This window comes from Antedon bifida, chromosome 1 (genome assembly GCF_963402885.1).
Source record: "Antedon bifida chromosome 1, ecAntBifi1.1, whole genome shotgun sequence".
NCBI classification, from domain to species: Eukaryota; Metazoa; Echinodermata; class Crinoidea; order Comatulida; family Antedonidae; genus Antedon; species Antedon bifida.
In genome coordinates this window covers 27,630,787-27,653,650 of record NC_136226.1, presented here as the reverse complement: position 1 = coordinate 27,653,650, position 22,864 = coordinate 27,630,787, and the positions used below count along the sequence as shown (strand labels likewise).

Here is a 22,864-nt window from a genome sequence, read left to right as displayed (position 1 = left end):
TTGTGTTAAATGTCTTAAATATCTTAAAACGGCAAGCATGTCAGAAACAGTTCGACAAATACATCACTTGTATAGGTAATATTTTCCAACCATATCATACATTAATTTGGTTTTTAAAAACGATGTTAATGTTGATTTAAACCCACATGCATGTAAATGAAGGACCAACATTTAGTACAACTTAACTACAAACATTCACACAAAATATTAAAAAAAATATACAAAAAACACCAAATATGTGGCATCATTGCAGATGAAGAAATACTGTATGCATTGCTCAAATGTAAATAAGTACACCTTGGAAAGAGTTTTAAGGATATATTGATTATTATACTACTATACTATTTTAATTAAACTTGTGATTAGTACTAGAAATATGATAAAATAATATGTAAATTCTCGTGCATCTTGCTACAAAATATACACAGAAAAAATAAATTCTGAGGTGCAAAAACCATATGTGAAGTTTAGGAGAAAAGTACAAATAATTTATTAGTCCAACAGTACGTACGTACAGTATGTCATGGAATAAAAGTCTATTTATTACAAAACACAAAAACCTCAACATAATAAATTGTTATGTTATGTCACATATAAAATAATGTGGAAAAACTTACCGATAAAGTAATTACTGTTACAAGTTTATACCAATTTCACCTTTCAAATGCATATTTAAAAAAGAATACAATTAAAAATGACATAATTATAATATAATAATATCATTTTAAACTAAACCAGCACAGCTAACCGTATAGTGTAGAAAATAAAAACAATAATGAAAGAAAACTGGTTACTCATTTGCATGTGGGCCCCAAAAGTCTAAAAACAATTCATATGATCATGCTAATGATAACATGTGTTTAGGTTGTTGCTATTTGTATTCTTTAGTTATCTTATTAATATCTTCTTCGTGTCATTTTGCGTTTTCACTATGGCATAAAGTCTGACTTCTTCCAATACTGTAATTGTTCTAATTATAAAATTAGTCTGAAAAATGATATCAGCAAAGAGTATTCTGGTTTGTTATGCATGTTCATTCCTCTTTTGTAGAAAGATATTTCTCAATCAAACGTACAACATCATGACGTTTTATGTCAATCATACACTTTTTGAAGTCTTCCAAAGACCAACCTTTCTCATAACATCCATGCATTACAGCCATAGTAGGACTTTTCATCATGTCCATCAAGTAGTTGATATAATGATCATAGCCAACCTTACATGCTACACCACGCCAATCCCTAGCGAGTGGGTGTGGAGGGTCAAGGAGAACACAAACCTCCGTCATGATTTCAAATGGCAGGAATGGGTGACGGGACGTCTTTATAGACGCCAATGAGATATCGCAGAAATCCTGGAACTTTTGAGGTTCCTTGAGTGTCAGTGGCTTGGCAGACTGAAAGAAATGTTTGCTGTTATAAAACCAAGCTTTTTATTCTATTTAGCCCCATGATAATTGATTTAAAGGTAAAAAGTTTAAAAGATTGCTGCTTAAACGTTTTGAAAAAAAGATACTATACTTTAACTGGGATGTTTAATTCCTGTATTTAGCCCGACATGAAAAAGAAAGTCAAGATTATTTTCCGGATGGCGTTATGCCCTACAGGTATTTTAAAATATTTTTGTTTTAAGATTGTTTTTAAGCAGTACCTGAAATTTCCTCTCCAAACAAACGCCTAATTTTGGAATTATCCATTCGATCATGATGTCGACATCCAGTTGACTTTAGGCAGTCATCAAGGTTGTGCAAGTGGACCTTCCCCAAACGATTGGTGGATAGAACACAGAAGTTAAAAGCAACATGTTTCATCCATTTTTGGCAAATGTCCTTTAAGTTTTTCTTGAGGAGCTGTATCATCTATAATCAGAAGAACATTTTTGGTCACTACTCAATTCATTTTACTCGATTCTATTTATGTACATAAACCTGGTTTGAGATCTGCCTTGCCTGTCACAGCATGCAATTTTTGTATAACCTAGTCATAACATCAGGATACATTTAATTTCTCACTAATGCGTCACAAGACCAATATGCGTGTAATCTGGAAAGTATCTTTTGGGATAATGTCAAACTGACATTAGGCATAAGTCTTAATTGTGTATAGTATGGGTTAAAGAGTAAAAGGCAGATTTTGAGATCTGTGCATTAGTTAATATAAGCTTTTGTTACAAGAAACAACTCCGATAACTTACTAATTCTTATTATATAATACTCTCTCACCATATTGAAGAAGTTAGAATACAACATTCATCACTCACCTCTTTGCATACACGCGGTGATGGTTCAAGCTCTTTATCATCATCATCAACTTTAAGTCTGTAAATAACCACCTACAATGTAATAGAATAAAAACATGTTATGTTATCAAATTTACTTGATTGTAATAACAATTTTATATTCAGGATTTGTTTAAAAATTTAAATTAAAAAATAATTTATAATATAAAAGAAATTGTCCCCTGAAAATTATGTTTAATTTTTTTGTTGAATAAGCCATTTTAATGTCACGTAATAACAAATAAAATTGGCCCTAAAACAAATTATTTTAACTGTAGTTTAAAACAACAAATAGTAAAATTTGCTGAAAGACAGTAGGTTTTGGTTTAATTTGTCTTTTTATAACTGAAAACATTAATTTTCTGGTGTTTTTTCTATGGAAGTGATTAACTATTCAAAGTCTGATTTTATTAATTTTTATTCTCCATGTTTTTGAGGAACAATACATTTATGTGGAAACTTTTTTTTGCGAAATTGTTTTATCAAACAAATGTCATGATTAAGGAAAGATAATTCTTAGAGTATTAAAAATTGGGTCTTTAGGTTTTTAAGGACATACACTACTAGCTTACCTGGATACAAGATCTTTTTTCAGGTAGGATCCTGATGATTGCATCATGATGATTGCATCATGATTCAGATCAATGTATACTTTCACCTGCTGGTAAAAGAGTCTAGGATCATATCCCTCATCATGTGACCTCTGTTGCGACCAATGCACGATTCTTACTACGAGTCGATAGTACAGTCCTTCAGGTAGGAAACCATCAAAGTCAACGTAAAGAACTGCGGCAGTCTTTGACTTTGTCAGTTTCTCAAGTGACACCATTTCATCACCTTCATTCTTCTTTAGTAGTGATGGCACATAAAAGAGGCGATCGTCTTCAGTACCTGTTGCCTTTTTTAAAGTTATAATAGCATTATTAATAATTATCTTAAAAATTACTTACTATTGATGCTTCTTGGTTGTATTGGGTGCAATATATTTACATAATTCTGTGAAGCAAAGGATCCAAAATCAAGCTGGAAGTTTTCTTAGCCGTTACCCTAACTATACCTTAATTGCTTGAGTCTTGACACACAGCAAGTCAAACTTCTGCATCAGCTCTAACAATGCTTTAAATTTGTCAAGAAAGTCTTGCCACATACGTTTAAGTAGTCTCACCTCTAGTAGACCCTCTTCATCAAGTTTTTTCCAAGAGCTTCTAAACTCTGCCCACTACAAAAACAGGATTTAAAATAATGTAAAATAGAGTTTAAATAGTACACAACTTACTAATGCAAGCAGACAGTATTGAAAAAATAAATGGTATTATTAGGCTGCTAAAAATTATGTTTTTACAATTTTGACTGATAATTACTAAAAGGTATAATATCAGCCAAAATATATTAAGTGAACTTTTGAGTTAAGCACTTGTTAAATGTATATTTCGCAGAAATAAAAAATCTTTATTCCAACACAAATACAGTAAATAGAATTAAATAAAAATCTCATACTTGATCTGAAGGATCTTTAACTGTGATAACTAGCTTGAAAATGAAAATCAACCATTGCGGTATTATAATGATGATATCGTTGAGGGCGCTATCTGGTGTGTCTTGTTCTCCGTAGTAAATGATGTTACCAAGGTCATGATGAAAATGCAACACAGCAAACAATTGATCCCGTTTAGTGATATGGCACTTGGAAGCTAGTTTTTTTACCTGAAATTTGAATACATAATTCAAATATAAGCAACATATAAAATCAAATACATAAACATTTGGAGAATTGGTACCTACCAACAAAAATAAAATGTTGACTAAAAAAGATAAGTAACTATGAAAAGGAAGTGAACAAAATACATCATCACACATGGAAACAAACATGCTTGATTACAATTGTGTTTTCAAAAAACCGCTCTTTTTATTCCTTGCCTCTGTTCCAACTTACAGAGGTAAATGTGATGCATGCTGCTAAATGAACTGTGAACTGGAAACAGCTCATTGACCTGGATTTTGTTACAAAAGGTGAAGAACTGGATTAACATTACAAACCATTTTTTTAATCTCTTTTTCTTCTTTCATGACAAAAGCATGAAAAACTACCAAAATTGTTTTTCCTCCACAGGGTAGTATATTCATCCCTTGTGGTGTACATACATAAATTATACTTGCCTGCTTGAAGGTAATTGAGTGTTCAATTTCACGTAATTCTTCAATTTCATGCAAGAAATTCAACCATTTCAAAGGCATCTTCTTTCCCATATATGGTTCATTCTTAGCCACCTCTGTGATCTCTAAGCTCAACAATGGATTTATCCAATGGTGACCTGATACTGTTATCAATAGCATAGTACTTGAACACAATGTGACCTGCATATGGTTTTCCCTTAAATGCTTGCTTTAATAGTGAAAACTTTTCATCAGTCTACAAAATATCAATATGGATGTAAAAAATAGTTATATGTTTAATGGAAATAATGTAAATAAAGTTTGCCCATGCTGGTTCCTAATGGTAGAAGCTTAAATATCATACTCACAAGAACTTGTTTCTCTTCCTTATTGCCTGGCAGACTTTCTCTGTGAGTACCCACAATAAATATAGGTGGTGAAAGTTGTTTCAGGTTTGACACTGGATTGTCTGTTGTACTGGTATTTGAGTAGATTGAATGTGACCAGAAAAGCACACGATCCAAGTTGGTCATATAGTGGTCAGCATCCAAAATCTGTGCAATGTTAAATAATAGTTACATAATTGTATAAAGTTATACTAACAAATACTAAACTTCCCCACAAACTTACAAGATACAGTAAATATGGTTTAAGCCAATTTACAAAATAAAACAAATAATAGTTTCACTTTTACCTTATATCTTATCATTAAACATAATCACTACAATTCATGTTAGTTAAGCTACACTAAAACTAGTTAATCTTACTCGAATAGTAAATTCACTTATTAACAATATAATCTCAAAGTCAAATAACTTATGTTCAATTTAATCAAATTTAGCTACTTCAAATTATATCTGTACCTACCTTCCCATTATCTCTATGAAAAACCTCTACTCTAGATGGTGCATTGAGGTCATGACAGAGATTGAAACAGATGATGTAAATAGCACGGGATACCAAGAACATCTGTCAAAAGAAAAAAATAAATCAACTGAATATAAATACTAATTAGGTAATAATTATACATAATCTTAATTTGAATACAAACATGTAAACAATCACATGAACAAAATAACAAACATATTCAGTTTTGTTCTGAAATGATATTTGAGCCTGTTCAGTTTATATATATGTTTTTTATAAGTTTCATTTTTGTATAAATATGGGTTTAGCTTGCTTTAATATTCAATATTCTATTCAATATTTCAAATTACAGACTACAGAGTTTTAATGGATGGCAAAACATCACATACACTATATAAACTCAGCATTAGGAATAACTAGGCCTGCACTGGCATTTTAAATTTATTTTGTACAATGAATGGATAATGTTCAATTTTGAATTCTTGTCAGTTGAATCACTGAAATTTAAAAAATGAATGAATTAATAAATAAATGAGGGCTAATAATTTGAAGAAAAGAATTGTCTATTAAAAAAAATATGACTTGACGACCTGATGCGTAATGTAATAAAGATCTTGTCCAGCAAAATCCCAAATGCTGAGAGTAAGATCATCAATTGTCTCTTTTAACTCCTCACTCATTTCCAACAAACCCTTCTCTATTTTTCTTTTTTCAAGCATGTTTTTAACCATTTCAAGAACCTCTTCTTGAACCTCCTCTTGAATATCCTGTGTCATTGATGTAGCAGGCTTGACTAGTGAAGATTCGCCACCTGCTGTTAAATTTTTAATTGAACAATATTCATAATGTAATACATTAGGCATGTCATGTCTTTCCTAATAAATATATTTTATACACACCATAAAGCTACTCATAACTTCTCAACTTGTGGATAATGAAATTAAACTATACATATACATTATGATACATATCCTATTCACATGTATTTACATACATTTAATGAGTTAATCTTGCTATAATTATTGTGTAACTAGTCTATTAAAATAGATGTATAATTCCATTCAACTTTACCAAATTCTTCATGTTCCTCTATATTGCTCCCAATTTCTCTTGATTTCTGTATAATCAAAATCAAAATACAGTAAAGATACAGTAAAAAAGCAAATATGAATTCAATAAGCAAAATAACCAATTACAAAATGAAATTGATTGAAATATTAGATTAAGTGACAGATCAATGCCAAAGGATAGTTAAGCACCAGGGTTCTTCATTTAATATGTAATAACAATCAAAACAAAAATACATTTATTTAATACATTGTATAATATAAAGTGTACATTTAGCATGATGTAGGTTCTAAGGTGATTAACATGTTGCTGCAAACAATTTTTGTTTAAAGAAGTTGCTACATAATTGTAATACTGATACCACAGATTTAATATTAATTGTTCTCTCTAAAAACACTACATAAACGATTTAAACTGAAATTAGGGAAGTCATTTATTATGTACACACTAAATAAACCAAAGCGAAGGGTGGAGGAGGCAATGTTCAAATGTTTGTCAACTGTATTAGGTACGTTCTAGATTTCCACCTCCTGTTATCAATTTTTTCTTCTTTTGTAAAAGGTCTGTAAAAATTGTATATTATTCAGAATTTTGAACCTGATGTTTTTCTTTTTTTCTTTCCATCGGCAAAACCCTCATGAATTTTTTCCGAACAGCTCTTATGACTCTTTCAATCAATGTTTCACCTTTTTTCTCTATCGAACAGAAAAACAGAAATGGAGACATTTGAATGTTTATAAATAAGTTGTTTAATGTGGGCACTCATTATTTTTAACTACAAGTAAACTTATTTGGGACACACATAATCAGGGAACATTCCTATTAGGGGACACTTTTCCCATTAAACAAAGAAGGGAAAATAATGCTTTAACACTACAGCCAAACCCCTATTTTGCAGGACAACACAATAGACATTACATGAGATATGATGACAATTATGCACATTATATTATAAAAATTAAAACAAAATTATTTAAAACATATTGACAACATCTGTATTGCAATTCTACCTACCATGACAGTAAATGTGTAGTGATACCAATCAACCCACACAAGACTACTGAATAAGAGATATACCTTAAAACTTGGTAAGGCCCATTTTGTATAAAAGAGATTGCATACCTTTGTGTGAGGAATTTATTGGACTTGCTTCTTCTGGTTCAGCAATAGTGTCACTCTCTTTATTTTCTTGTTTTTTCTTGTCATCTTCTCTTAACCTCTGTATATTGCAAACCATGACATTACAATAATTAGAAGACAATAACATATTGATTCAAAAGTATTGTTTAAATGTATAGTTGTGATCATCTTAATCATATTGTTCTAACCTCATGTTGCTTCTCATTTTTATCCTTCAAAATATCTGCTACAATGTTTTCTGCAAGAGCACTTATATATTCTTGTCTTGCTTTATTCATTGCTGTAAATAGTACAAAGTAATGCAAGGTTTAATCTTTGCATACATTTGTCACCATGAATTTAGCTATTTACATATATACACCGTTCCAATATCTAATATTCAGGTGGGAAATGAATCTTTAGAAATAAAAAAACATCAGTTGCCTAATTGATAATAACCATACCTGGAAAGATCATTTGTTCATTTGTTCTATAAAGTCGATTACAATAGCATGCAGCAAGCAATGTGACCAAATGTGTCGTAATTATGTTTTCTCACATAACTGTGACCCTTCTGGCACCTTCCATGTGATGCTAACAAATCTGGCAAAATTTAACTAATATCTGGCATTCTTTTACCCTAAATCTGGCACCCATAAATTGTCGTAAAACACTGATTTGTCATGTAGTCTATAAAATGGTATCCGTATGTGATAACTTAACAAATTACCAAACTGATGACATTTAAGGATTCAAACAGCAGATTTGTTCATATCTGGCATGTAATTAAAAAATTGCTTTTTGGGTAGTGCTGAGTGTAAAATTGCGTAATAAATATAGGCCTACCAGGCGATCTGACATCCAAAGCATTCGTTTTGGATTTTGTTTTAATTTTTGGTAAAGCTTTGGCCACATTTGCTTTAAGAATCTTAATTAACAATTTCGAATTTATTTTGACAAATGCAGAGATTATGCTCAAAAATACAATAGCTGTACAAATTCAACAGCACCTTTCTATATAAATGTAAAAGAAGCTATTTTTTTTTTCAATTTTTATATTTAAATTTATTTTGCTGTAATTTAGTCTCTCTCTTTGATTTTTCTTTAAGATTAATTTTTTTATATTATGCCAAGAAGCCTAGTATTGCACCTTAAATATTATCCTGCATATATATGTTTAAAAAATAAAAAAATGTTTCACGTATTAATTATTACCGGTACATTTTAAAGCCTTATTTGGATCTTCAAATTGCATTTGAAATTTAGATGTTTCTGAAAATTATAAAAGTACAGTATAATATACCTTTATTATGATTTGGTTTCCAGTTAGTAGTATGCTTAACACTAATTGTACATGACAATGATGCTTCGATTCCATCAGTCACTTCCTCAGTAACATTGAATCTAAATAAATGTTGGAAGTATTGTATGTTATCACACCTTAAACAAATGTTATACAACAATCAACAATATGTAACAATGAAAATCACTCAAAGAATAATATTTTATATTATACAGGTTTTAGTAAATTATGGTAGACTCGCTTCGCTCGGGTACCATCTAGGTCGTGCCCACAGATGGTTACACAGTAACTTCAGCGTAAAGAAACAGTTTTTTTAAATGTACGTACTGCAGGGCTATAATACATTGTAGTTTTAAAACAGAAACGTATAAATAGACATGATGATTTATGTGGTAAACTAAAATTAGCACCCGGGAAATTACTTCCAAAAGAGAAACTTGTCACAAAATGAGTCCAAATTTTTGATTTGAACTCATATAACATTAGGGTTGAGAGATGGGGAAGAAGAGGGATACAAAGAGGAACGATTTTCAAATATATTCTTTATCCACTCAGTAATGAAATATGTTTCCATGTTTTATGGGCCTATAAATAATATACCACTAAATACAGAAAAACATTTGTGATTTAATACTTTTTTTAAATTTTCATGTAACGTTTATATTTTTTGTAATTATTAATTAATGCAAATGTTGAGAAGCAACTGTCAGTAATAAAGTTTATTTGTATATGTGTTTATATATCTAACAGTAGGGCCTACCCACACTCACAGTAAGAAATTTGCGATTCAAATGGCGACCAAAAATGGTTAATATGTATTTACAGTATTGTCAAAGTATTGCAATACTATATCTGAAGGTTTCAATTTATCTGCAAGGGCCCATAAATTTACCTACTTGAGTTAAACCAAATAATTATACTGAGACTGATCGCAATCAATACATTTGTATAAACATATATTAAATCTATCAAAATAGTATTTTTTAAAGAAAATCGGCCTGTCTTCAGAATTAAGATGCTGTATTCGAGCTGTTCAACCGGTTTTCAGCTATTAAAAACAATCATCGTAGATAAGGTAAATGCGAAGAATCTTCGTATTTTTCAAGATGGACATCCATTAGACAGTGTATACCACAATCAGAATTTGTGGCAAATCGTTGAATCTAAATTCGTTTTAATTGTCAATAATTAATTATCTAACTCAATTTAATTAGTAAACCAGGTTACATTAGGTGGTTAAAATCAGTACCGAAAGTACGAACCAACTTTACAGTATATACCATCGAGTAAACATTCTAGAAGTAACGCGCGATTTACCAAATTTTGCCCTTACGTAAATGTATATATATAGATTACATACATTTATAATTTTCTGACTGTACACAAATATTAAGTATACAGTGTTATATTAAATTGTACTGCGCAATAATGTATCAGTTGTATTTGTATTGGATTTAATAAAATTGACGTTTTAATTGCCTCGAACTCATAAAAGCACAGAATGATTAGCCTACTTACGGTTGACCAGTGAATGCTTTGGTTAGACTCGTTTTCCCAACACGTTCTTGTCCTACAAGCATTAGACGTGTTTGGTATATAGGTTTGCTGCCTTCTTGTATGGCATCAAGAAATGCATCATTAGCCTCCTGACCTCTTGCCAACACCTCAAGAGGAACTTTAGAAGACGTAATAATGCAAACACACATTTAGTACCAGATTATAGGTATGAGATTTTTGGTTTTAGATTTTGAGAGGTAAAAGTCTAAGGCAGAGAGTTTGCTGTAAAGTGATAACTGTTAGTAAAGCAGAATATAAAATACAGTCAGCTAATACACAAATATAGTTTATTTAAATTGTATTATCTGTCCGTGATGATAAATTACTTATTGTTCATAAAAAAAAACACATGCATATCTTACCTGGCTATTTTGAGAGAAATGAGAAATGTTTCGATTTTGTAATATTATTGGTCAAACAAAAAAATAAATATAGAAATCAAATCACCATAATTATTAAAACAATTATACACATTAAACCCTTATTAAAACCTATTTCTTTCCATTTCTTATTCAATATAAACATTTATAACTATTTCATAACCAATTGTTCACTCACCATCATTCAGTTTCTTCTGTTGCACTGAAAAAAAAAATTAAATGTTATATTTGATGGTCTACTATAACAATTAAATATCACCACCATTGAAATTGTAGTGTAGAGCCAATTAGCTACATGCAATTGTGTACATTATGTATACTCTCATGGCAATTACAACTTGTTTATATTTTTAAATACTCGATAAAAAAAATAAAGATAATATTTTGACTGAAACCGGTCACACAATAAGACAAGTGATTCTGCTCAAAACAAACAATGATGCTACAAATGACATACTGTACTACTAGTACTTACCAAATGATCTTACAATAGTAAGTACATGATTCAAATCTTGTTGGTCCTTCAGAAGCGCTTCAAATGCCGTCAAAGATTCTATAGTGTCTTCAATTTTGCCTTGAGTCAATCTGCTAATCAAATTCCACACATTTTCAGAATCACTCTTTTCAATATTGTAGAGCTTCGCAAGGATTTCAACTTGTTGAGTATTTAATGATTTGCCAAGTTTAACTAGCATCCGTCTGTAACCTGTGATTTTGTTTAGCTTATTCCGTCTACGATATTTCATGGATAATATTTGAGATAGCCTTTGAAGTCCTGTTAACTCAAATACTTCAAATAACAGACCACAATAAACAAAAACCGAATCAATTTTAATGTGACCCTCTGAATGTAATAGTCTAAACAAACTATTAGCTGATGCTGCTTCTAATGCCTGTTTATTGTGGATTATGTCATAGAGGGCGACCTTCAGCATCTGTACATCACTCACTTCAATTTCACTTGAAAGTTCATCTATCACTTGGAAAAACTTAGCCCTGCTCATAAAAGAGATAAGGTAATGTGTAAATATTCAATTTTATTTTCAACTAAAAACAATATTAAAAATACTATTGCTTTCAGTTTTAAATTATTTTATACTATATTTAAAATATAAGTATTGTTCTTAATGCATATTTTTAACAAAATTGTTTACTTTATGTTATGGTTTGGTCTTAAATGTATTAATTTGCACATTCATTATGCACATTACATTATATGATATGATTTAAGCACTATAGTAACAATCTAAAAAAAATGTGTTTGGACAATAATCTATTATATTTTTGAAATTTATACAATTATTTCAAATAACCAAATCAGCACACAGTTATAGTATCATTTTTCATTTATATTTACTTGTCTGAGGTGTCTCTGTAAACAAGATATAAGCTTCATTAGTATGTTTAACACAAATAATTCTGAATAGTTTAAATTAGATATTTTTTTCATATACATTTCTTGTTCTATTATTTATTGAAAATTGGCATTATCTCTAAATTATCATCATACTATTATAATTATGTGATATGTTTGATTTTATTTATTTCTTAGATTATTTAAGTTCTGTTTATTTACAAAATGTATTAAACATTGTAATAAATTAGCATTGATTCTTAATACTTTTAATTAGTCAAAAACACTTGATTTTTATGATTTAAAAAGATAATGTGAATTTATTTTACAATTATTTAAAAGATTCAATGAAATTTTGATTTTGATATGCTTCAGCTTGACCAAAATATGTCCATTTTCATGGATTTCTATTTCATTAATACTACTTGTACTTTCAATTGCTTTGTAATAAATGTCACACTTATATTGACTTCAGGTAACCACCTACACACTCACATGGTCAGATGTTGGTAGCTAGGATAAAAACCAGGGGGATGTTAGAGGGTGGGGAGTTAGTTCGAGGAAGGCGTTTGTTTTGTAATATGGTAAGATTTCATAATAAAATGAATCCCCTAGATATGAACAAATACAACACTGTAATTAATATAATCAAGTGATAAATACTGTAAACAATTGTATCAAAATGCTTGGTAAATTGTAGATATAGCAGTCAATGAATTCTAATACAAATAGAATTGTGTTTGTGTTATTATGTGTGTATAAATATATGTGGTGGGGTGTATTAGAAGGTGGAGATTTCAAATAATGATTATTCAAATAAATGCGGTAGGCTTAATTGCGGTAGGCTATAATATACAATACAAATTATTTTATATTTTGAAAAAATATCTAAATAAAATATCCAAATTTAAAAAAAAATTGCCTAATAAAAGTAGGAAGTATTTGCCACTTTGACCATACAGTAATATGCTAAAATTACTGTATGTGCTACTTGTACTCTCAATTGTATTTTGGAATAAATTTCACATTTTAGTAAATAATTAGATAAAGTTTATGTATTTTCTTTACAAAAATTATTAATTCATTAGTATGTTTACATGAATAATGTCTTAATGAATAGCTATGCATTGTTTCAATTACTTGCTCAGATATAATTAACAACCACTGCTAATTATAGTAAGTTTAATCTTTATTTGTGTTATTATTTTGCAATAGCAGATCATTTAGTCTAAAATCTCTTGATATTCTTATCATTTAAAAAGTTATAATTAACAGTAATAATATTTATTTTGATTCTGAATATAATAATATATATAAATCCAAAGGCAAATTACTGAAAAAATGACAACGCTGTGGGTATCAGTGGCTGGATCTCAATGGAGATACAAAAAAAAAAGCGAAAACCTAAATCAAAACGATAAAGTAAAACAGCCAGAAAAGTTAGCAGAGCTTTCGGGCAACACTAGCCCTTCATCAGTGCAAGTGAAGGAATTTGGATAACGTCATAGCATAAGAACTGGCAAGTGCTGCCTGGGTGGACAGGAATAAAAAAAATAAAACAAAGGGAGACAGGCTGGAGACTGAATAAGATTAGAAAACAAAGAAGGTAGCTTGGTAGAGATATAAACAATTTTGGAATGAAACTAAAAAACAGCTTAAATGGTGGTTAATATTGAAACTTAAATTTTGGTAGTAAATGGAATGGATTTTACCGATCTGGGAGTATGTTCCTAATGTTAAGTCCAAAAGTTTTTGTGGTTTTAAGTTGTAATTCCCAGTGGTTTTCTTTGTCTTTGCAAATTTTGTCGCTCCATTTGACATCGTGGTCTATTGCAATAACTCTGAAATTTGCAATCGAGTGACCAGCTGAATTAAAATGTTCGGCTACAGGTTGATCAAGCTTTAATGTTTTGATAGCTGATTTGTGTTGTGTCATTCTCATACGGAGAGTGTTTTTTGTTTCCCCGACGTACTGTTTGCCACAAATATTACAATATATATATATAAACAAAGATCTATTATGTTAACTTATTTTGTAATTTAGACAATAATTTAAAATAACCAAATAAATAGAGTAAAAAGTTGTATCATGAATTTATTTTTCAACTATTTGAAAGATTCAAATTAATACAGTACATGACATTCAATACACACTTTCTGGGGTGTAGAATGTGTCTAAATGCAATTTTGATTCTGTTTTGCTTTAATAAGTGGATAAAGTCCATTTAATTTACATTTAATTATAATAGATTTCAATCTTGTTGTAATAAATTTCACAGGTGTAGGAAGTACTGTCTAAAGGAAACAGTAATAGTAATAATATTGAAGTTATTCATCATTCAATTTATATTTCATCATACTGCTTTACATTGAACTTTTTAAATAATACATATAATATAGTAAACTTATTATACAATTTGGACAATTAGCTAAAAGATCCAAAAATACAGTTGTAAGATTTATTTTTTTTGTAAATAAATATTTTTAATAATTTTTGTATTGTTTAATTATTAATCTATGAACTTATTTTACAATTAGTACAATTATTTGAAAGATTTAATATAATACACAACATGAAATTTCACCCACAATTCCTGGGGTGCATGAAGTATGTGTAAATGCAATTTTGATTTTGTTATGCTTTGTGGTAACCATAAAAGGCCTTTAATTATTACTTGCAATTTTAAGAGTTACATAATAAATTTCACACTTTATCTAATCATAATTATATTAAGGTGATACTCTCGCTGTCTGTAAAGAAGTATTTATATTCATTAGTATGTTTACATAAATAATGTATGAATAGTTTTGCATTGTTTTCATTACCTGCTCTATTATCTATTGACAATCATACTGCTATGTATTGCATTTGTTTTATTTTACTTTTGTAATAGCAAGTTTAATCTTGTTTTTTTAATAGTGAGTCATATAGGCTTAACATTTGATATTCTCTTACGATTTAAAAAAGTTTTAGTAATAAATCTATAAACTATTTTGTTTGTTCTTGAAACTATTAGGTCTATATTAACTTTTTTGTAATCTAGAAAATTGTTTAAAATATGTTAACACAGTAAAATTGTGTAAAATCATTTCTTTGTTAATATTTTTTGTTTAAACAATCATTATCATGATTCAACGTTTCGATATTTATTTGATCATCATGATGATATCTGATGATCAAATAAAGATCGAAATTTTGAATCATGGCTTGCCTCTCGTTATTTGGAGTTAGTTTTATAACAATCTATAATTTAAATTTTACTCATTTATTTTAACCAAGCAAGCTTATCTTGATTTTACAATAGGCCTATATTAACTATTTTTGTAATCTAGACAATTGTTTAAAATATCGTAATTAATACAGTAAAATGATGTACAATATTTTTTTTACCGATGTGTAGGTAGGAAGTGTCTAAATTAAATTGTTCATTTTGTTATGCTTTGTCTAGCCTAATTTTGTAATTTACACAACTACAGAAATTTAAATACCCAAAATAACACAGTCAAAAAGTTGTACTATAATTTGTAAAAATTTTTTTGTTGAAATAATAATTATGAATTTAGTGTTACAATTATTAAATTATTTGAATGATTAATGCAGTACATGAAATTCAATACACAATTCCTGAGGTGTAGGAAATGTCTAAATGCAATTTTGATTTTGGTATGCTTTGTTTTAATTTAACCAAAGGGAACAGTGAAAATACAATTTAATTTCACTCTTTTAACAATAATTTTCAAGAATTTTGATTTGTAAATGCTTTGTCTTGGTATGCAAGTTTATTAATCATCTTATTATACTATATACAGTACCGTATTTACTATTAAATGGTACTGGTATATTATTATTTTACTTATTAACCTTTGACATTGTCAGAGGTGCCTCTATAAAAAAGATATAAACTTCATTAATATGACACAAATAATTTCTGCCAGAATAGTTTATATTGTTATTAGTGTTTTTTTTTAAATTTCTTGTTATTTTGTTTATTGACAATTAGGCATTGTCTCTAAATTATCATCTTACTATTTTGTTTGATATTATTTTCTTTGATGAATTATGCTCTGTTAATTTCTAAAATGTATTATATATTGTGATAAATATTAACATTGGTTCTTATTATTTTTGCAATAGTGTCATTAGTCAAAAACCCTTGATTTTTTATGATTTAAAAAGAAAATATTAAATAATAATTTATTGAATTTATTTTACAATTATTTAAAAATTCAAATTAATAAAGTTAAATTCAATACACAATTCTTGAGGTATAGTAAGTGTCTAAAATCAAATTTTGATATGCTTGTGTTGATCATAATATGCAATTCCATTCATCAATTTATTCCCTACTACTTGTACTTTCATTTTTCGGTAAAAAAAGCATTAAATATTCATTAGTTTGTTTACATAAATAATGTCTGAATAGCTTCTGCATTGTTTAAATTATCTGCTCTATTATTTATTGTCAATCAGACGGTTTGTGTATTGTTATTTTCTTCTTTTACTCATTATATAATTATTATTACTGTTCACAATATGAAAAAAAAAATCCAAAGTCCTTATGATGACGTCACACACATACCAGCACCCCATTGTCTGATTACCTTTAGCAAACGGAAGTTAGGATACCGTATCTTTAGCCACAGCGTATATCATAATATGTTCAATCTTTATTTTCTTATTATTTTGACAATATTTTCTTATGATTTAATAAGTTTCAGTTCAGTTTTAAAGTACCCTTTTTTTTATTAAAAAAAAAAGATTGTAATTTGATTATTATTTTTTTTTTTTTTTTTGTCTTGTGTGGGTTCGTCCCACTTTTATTATCATACTCTGTTATACATATTATATTTTTTCCTCTCGTTTATATCTTACAATGTTAAAAGTAATTGTATTAAAAACATTGCATTCATTATTTTACATTTAAAAAAAGTAATTTAAATATATAAAATAATTAACAAAATGCCTAATAAAAGATGATAAAAATTGATTAAAAACGTATGATTATTATTTGAAAGATTCAAATTAATACAGTAGATTAATTCAATGCACAATTCCTTAGGTGTTTGTAGTGTCTAAATGCAATCTTGATTTTGTTATACTTTGTCCTGACCATAATAATAGTTTATAAAATTTACAATTCATTATAATAGTTGTATTTTCTAATTTGTTTCACATTTTAAGTTTATACTTTATCTAACAGTTCACTGTAAAATAAAAGTATTTTAAGATTCATTAGTATGTTTAAATAAATGCCTGTGAATAGCTCTGCATTGTTTAAACTACCTGATCTGTTATTTATTGACAACCAGACTGCTTATGTGTTGTATTTTTTTTTTTTGCAATAGTGAGTCATTTAGACTGAAACCATTGATTTATTTATGATTTTAAAATATAATAATAAACAATAATTTATGAATTTATTTTACAATTATTTAAAAGATTACATTTTGATTTTGTTATGCTTCGTGGTAACCATAATTGCAAGGCCATTCACTACTACTGTACTTCCAATAGTGAGTCACATAGGCTGTTAATTTATGAATTTATTTAAAAAGTAATACAATTATTTAAGATTAAAATTAATAAATTACTTGAAGTTCAATACACAATTGTTTATTTGTCTTGACTATACTATGCACAAGTACATTCATTTTAAATTTAATTATAAAATTAAAAATAAACCAGTTACATGAATATCAATACACAATTCTTGAGGTGTAGGAAGTGTCTAAATGAAATTTTGATTTTGATATACTTTAGCTTGACCCAAATATGTAAGTCCATTCATGAATTTCCATTTCATTAATACTACTTGTACTTTCAATTGTTTTGTAATAAATGTCACACTTTAGTTAGTTCAATAGATAGTTCAAGTTTATACTTACTCTTTTTTTCTTATCCAATCGCTGTAAAAAAATATTAAGATTCATTAGTATGTTTACATAAATAATGTCTGAATATTAATGCATTGTTTAAATTACCTGCCCTTTATTTATTGACAACCAGATTGCTATGTATTGTCATCTTTTCTTTAAAAAATACATTTTGTTTGTTTGGACAAAAATCTCTTATATTAATTCATTTTGTAATGTATACAATTATTTCAAATACTCATAATAACACAGTAAAAAGTAGTATAGTATAATCATTTAAAACAAATATTTTTTGTTTATATAATGATTCATTCATTTTTTCAATTATTACATTTGAAAGACTCAAATTATTTTACAGTTCACATAAACTTAAATACACAATTTATTTTGACAATAATGAGTCAGACAGACAGAAAACCCTTTGATTTTCCTTTGATTTAATACGTTTCAGTACCATTCAAACAATAATTTGTTAAAACATAAATCTTATCTCTAAATTATCATCATACTATTATAATTATGTGATTTGTTTAATGTTATTTATTTTCTTAGATGAATTAAGTTCTGTTTATTTCCAAAATGTTGTAATAAATTAACATTTGTTTTTATTATTTTTGCAATAGTGAATCATTTAGACAAAAACCCTTGATTGTTTATGATTTAAAAATTAATAATTAATAATTAAATAATATTTCTTCACATTTTTTTACCTATGAATAATTCTGACTTTTAATGAATATTAATATTTAGACAATAATACGTTTAGCAAAAAAAAAATAAGAATGATTTCACCAATTTTCCTTTATTTACGTTTAATAAAATTTCAAATTGCGAAAATTGTTCAAATTGCGCATAACAAACAATTGATTAATAAGCATTCATACTATTATTAATGATTACAATAAAAAAACATTTGGATAATAAATAGCAACAAATTTTAGGCCTAATAATGATGATGCACGTACGTGGGCGCGTATATTCGTTCGTGCGTCAAAATTCAATAAACCTGTCCGATATGCGAGGACATTCATTAGGTGTAATAAGATTGTTTGGTTGAATCATTTGAGGTATAAAATAATGTTGACTCCATGGTTGAATCACGCGTAGATTTCTTCAGTGTATGCATTTGATTAGGCGACAATATCTGAAACCAATTCATAGCTGCGCCTTTGGCAGCTATTTCGATATCTACAACTGCTACGTGTTTTTGCTGACCGGGGAATTCCCCTTTTTTTAAACGCAAATCATGGACAAAAACGATATGTACGATCATTTTTTCTATGGCCCAATGGTGGAACGTAGACCTACGTCTTCGATTTACTAAAATGTGGTACTTGCACGTGTTTTTGTAACACGCGGGTACTTCTATTCATATCGGCAATGTACGAAAGCCCATTAATGCCATTTTAAGTATATGTTTTTCAAACGTAATCCGTTCTAACGAATTAGTAATTCGTTTGAACGGATTAATAATCTGTTCAAACGAATTAGTAATCCGTTCAAACGAATTGCAACATATACAACAAGTGCCATTTAAAGTATATGTTGTAATTCGTTTAAACGGATTACTAATCCGTTCAAATGAATTACTAATTTGTTTAAACGGATTACTAATTTGTTCAAACGAATTACTAATTCGTTCAAACGAATTACTAATTTGTTTAAACGAATTAATAATTTGTTTAAACGGATTACTAATTCGTTCAAACGAATTAGTAATCCGTTTAAACGAAAACGTTTAGCACCCTGGAAATACATCCGAAAGAGAAACTTGTCACAAAATGAGTCTCAATTATTCTCTAAATAGTTTTCTTTTTTGATATTATAGGCTAAATATCACAATCTAAATTAACGCAGTCCATATAATTCAATAGACATTCCTGACCTATAAACAGTGTGTTTACAAAATTTGTGTGTCAATTAATTTTAATTTAAACAAAATTTAATTTGTTTAAAAGAAATATTATATACAAGGGATGAGTTAAACAAAATAATAGTGAGGGAATAATGTTTAAATGCATTTTGATTTTGGATGCTTTGCCTTGGTCATAACAATAATCTTATAATTTAAAAATGTATAAATCTATTCATTAACTCAATTTGTAATTTTTACATTTCAAATACATAAATTAACAGAGTAAAAAAAGTTGTAGTATCATTTTTTTTTTAAATATTTTTTGTTTTAATAATGACTCCTTTATTTTTTCAATTATTACATTTGAAAGACTCAAATTAATACAGTTCACATAAACTTAAATACACAATTTATTTTGACAATAGTGAATCAGATAGACTGAAAACCCTTTGATTTTCCTTTGATTTAATAAGTTTCAGTACCATTCAAACAATAATTTTCAAAGCATAAATCTATTAAAATAACTTATTTTTTTATTAAAAAAAATATTTAAACTGATACAGTAGATTAATTCAATACACATTTCCTTAGTGTAGTGTAAAGTAGTGTCTAAATGCAATCCTGATTTTGTTATGCTTTGTCCTGACCATAATAATAGTTTAGTTATAATAGTTGTATTTTATATTTTGTTTCACATTTTATTAAACAATTAGACAATTTAAGTTTATACTTTATCCAACAGTTCACTGTAAAATAAAAGTATTCATTAGTATGTTTAATAAATAATGTCTGTGAATAGTTCTGCAATGTTTAAACTACCTGATTTTATTTTCTAGATTTTTTATTGACAACCAGACTGCTTATGTATTGTAAATTTTTTTGTTTCACTTATTATATTTTAGTAAGTTTAATCTTTATTTTTTCTTGTTTTTGCAATAGTGAGTCATATAGGCTGAAACCTTGATTTTTTTAGGATTTAAAAATATAATAAATAAATAATAATATATTTATTTTACAATTATTACAATTATTTAAAATATTAAATTTTGATTTTGTTATGCTTTGTTGTAACCATAATTGCAAGGCCATTCATTATACTAATTGCAATTTTAAGTGTTAGGTAATAAATTTCACACTTTAACAATTAAATAGTCATATAGGCTGAAAGGTTTTTTTTTTATGATTTAAAAAGATAATCGTACATATTAATTTATGAATTTATTTTAAAATTATTACAATTAGTTAAAAGATTAACATTAATAAAGTTACCTGAAATTCAATACACAATTCTTGAGGTGTAATGTCTAAAATCAATTTGATTTTATTATGATTTGTCTTGACCATTAATAATTATGCAATTTAATCATTTTACATTTCATTATGAAATTAAAAATAAAACAGTTACATGAAATTCAATACACAATTCTTGAGGTGTAGGAATTGATTTTTATATGCTTCTTCTTGACCAAATATGCAAGTCCATTTATGAATTTCTATTTCATTATACTACTTGTATATAAATTTTAACAATAGATAGTTCAAGTTTATACGTACTCTCTTTCTCTTTAGATTCATTAGTATGTTAACATAAATAATGTCTGAATAGTTCTGCATTGTTTAATTACCTGCTCTATTATTTATTGACAACTAGACTGCTATTTATTGTCTTTTTTCTTTCACTATGCTAAAATCATTTGATTCTCTTATAATTTAAAAATGTATAATAGCAATTTAAAAAAAAAATTGTTTTTATTTAGACAAAAATCTATATATTAATTCACTTTGTAATGTATACAGTCAATTATTCCAAATACCAAAATAAAACAGTAAAAAGTTGTAGTATAATTTTTGATTTTATATATTTTAAAAAAATAATAATTATGAATTTATTTTTATAATTACCGGTATAATTATTTGAAAGATTAATACAGTGTATGCTATTCAATACACACTTCCTGAGTTATAGGAAGTGTCTAAATGAAATTTTATTTTTATAAAATGCTTTGTTTTAACCATAATTTGCAAGTCGATTCATTCATTTATTTCATTATACTACTTTTACTTTGTAATACATTTTGCATTTTTAATTTAGTAAACAATTAGACAATTAAAGTTTATACTTACCCCATCTCTTTCCTGTAAATAAAAAGTATTAAGATTCATTAGTAAGTTTACATAAATAATGTCTGAATATTAATGCATTGTTTAATTTACCAGCTATGTTATTTATTGACAACCAGATTGATATTTACTGTCATTGTTTTAACATATTATATTATAGTTAGTTTAAACTTGATTTTGTTATTACATTTGCAATAGCAAGTTAAAGATCAAAAGCATTTTGATTATCCTATGTTTTAACAAGTTACAGTACCTGTACCTGTTTTGTTACATGAAATTCAATACACAATTCTTGAGGTGTAATGTCTTAAATCAATTTTATTTTGTTCTCATTTGTCTTGACCATTAATAATTATGCAAATACATTAATTTTACATTTCATCATAAAATTAGAAATAAAACAGTTACATGAAATTCAATGCACAATTCTTGAGGTGTAGGAAGTGCCTAAATGAAATTGTGATATGCTTCAACTTGACCAAAATATGCAAGTCCATTTATGCATTTCTATTTCATTAAACTACTTGTACTTTCAATTGTTTTGTAATAAACGTCACACTTTAGTTAACAATAGATAGTTCAAGTTTATACTTACTCTCCTTCTCTTTAGATTCATTTGTATGTAAATAAAAAGTATTAAGATTCATTAGTAAGTTTACATAAATAATGTCTGAATATTAATGCATTGTTTAATTTACCAGCTATGTTATTTATTGACAACCAGATTGATATTTACTGTCATTGTTTTAACATATTATATTATAGTTAGTTTAAACTTGATTTTGTTATTACATTTGCAATAGCAAGTTAAAGATCAAAAGCATTTTGATTATCCTATGTTTTAACAAGTTACAGTACCTGTACCTGTTTTGTTACATGAAATTCAATACACAATTCTTGAGGTGTAATGTCTTAAATCAATTTTATTTTGTTCT

The 22,864-nt window shown here is 27.6% G+C and overlaps 1 pseudogene across 1 annotated transcript; it reads right to left on the bottom strand.

Moving 5' to 3' along the window:
• Nucleotides 1-1,449: 1,449 nt before the first annotated feature.
• Nucleotides 1,450-21,938, bottom strand: LOC144848762 (uncharacterized; annotated as a pseudogene). Its single transcript, XR_013613916.1, has 19 exons — nt 21,933-21,938; nt 17,966-17,986; nt 11,201-11,721; nt 10,904-10,927; nt 10,307-10,463; nt 8,789-8,889; nt 7,695-7,786; nt 7,489-7,585; nt 6,964-7,061; nt 6,370-6,415; nt 5,889-6,112; nt 5,299-5,400; nt 4,800-4,985; nt 4,435-4,687; nt 3,775-3,981; nt 3,335-3,496; nt 2,850-3,175; nt 2,260-2,331; nt 1,450-1,858 (listed from the first exon to the last, which is right to left on the bottom strand). The product of XR_013613916.1 is annotated as an uncharacterized LOC144848762 (transcript).
• Nucleotides 21,939-22,864: the final 926 nt, after the last annotated feature.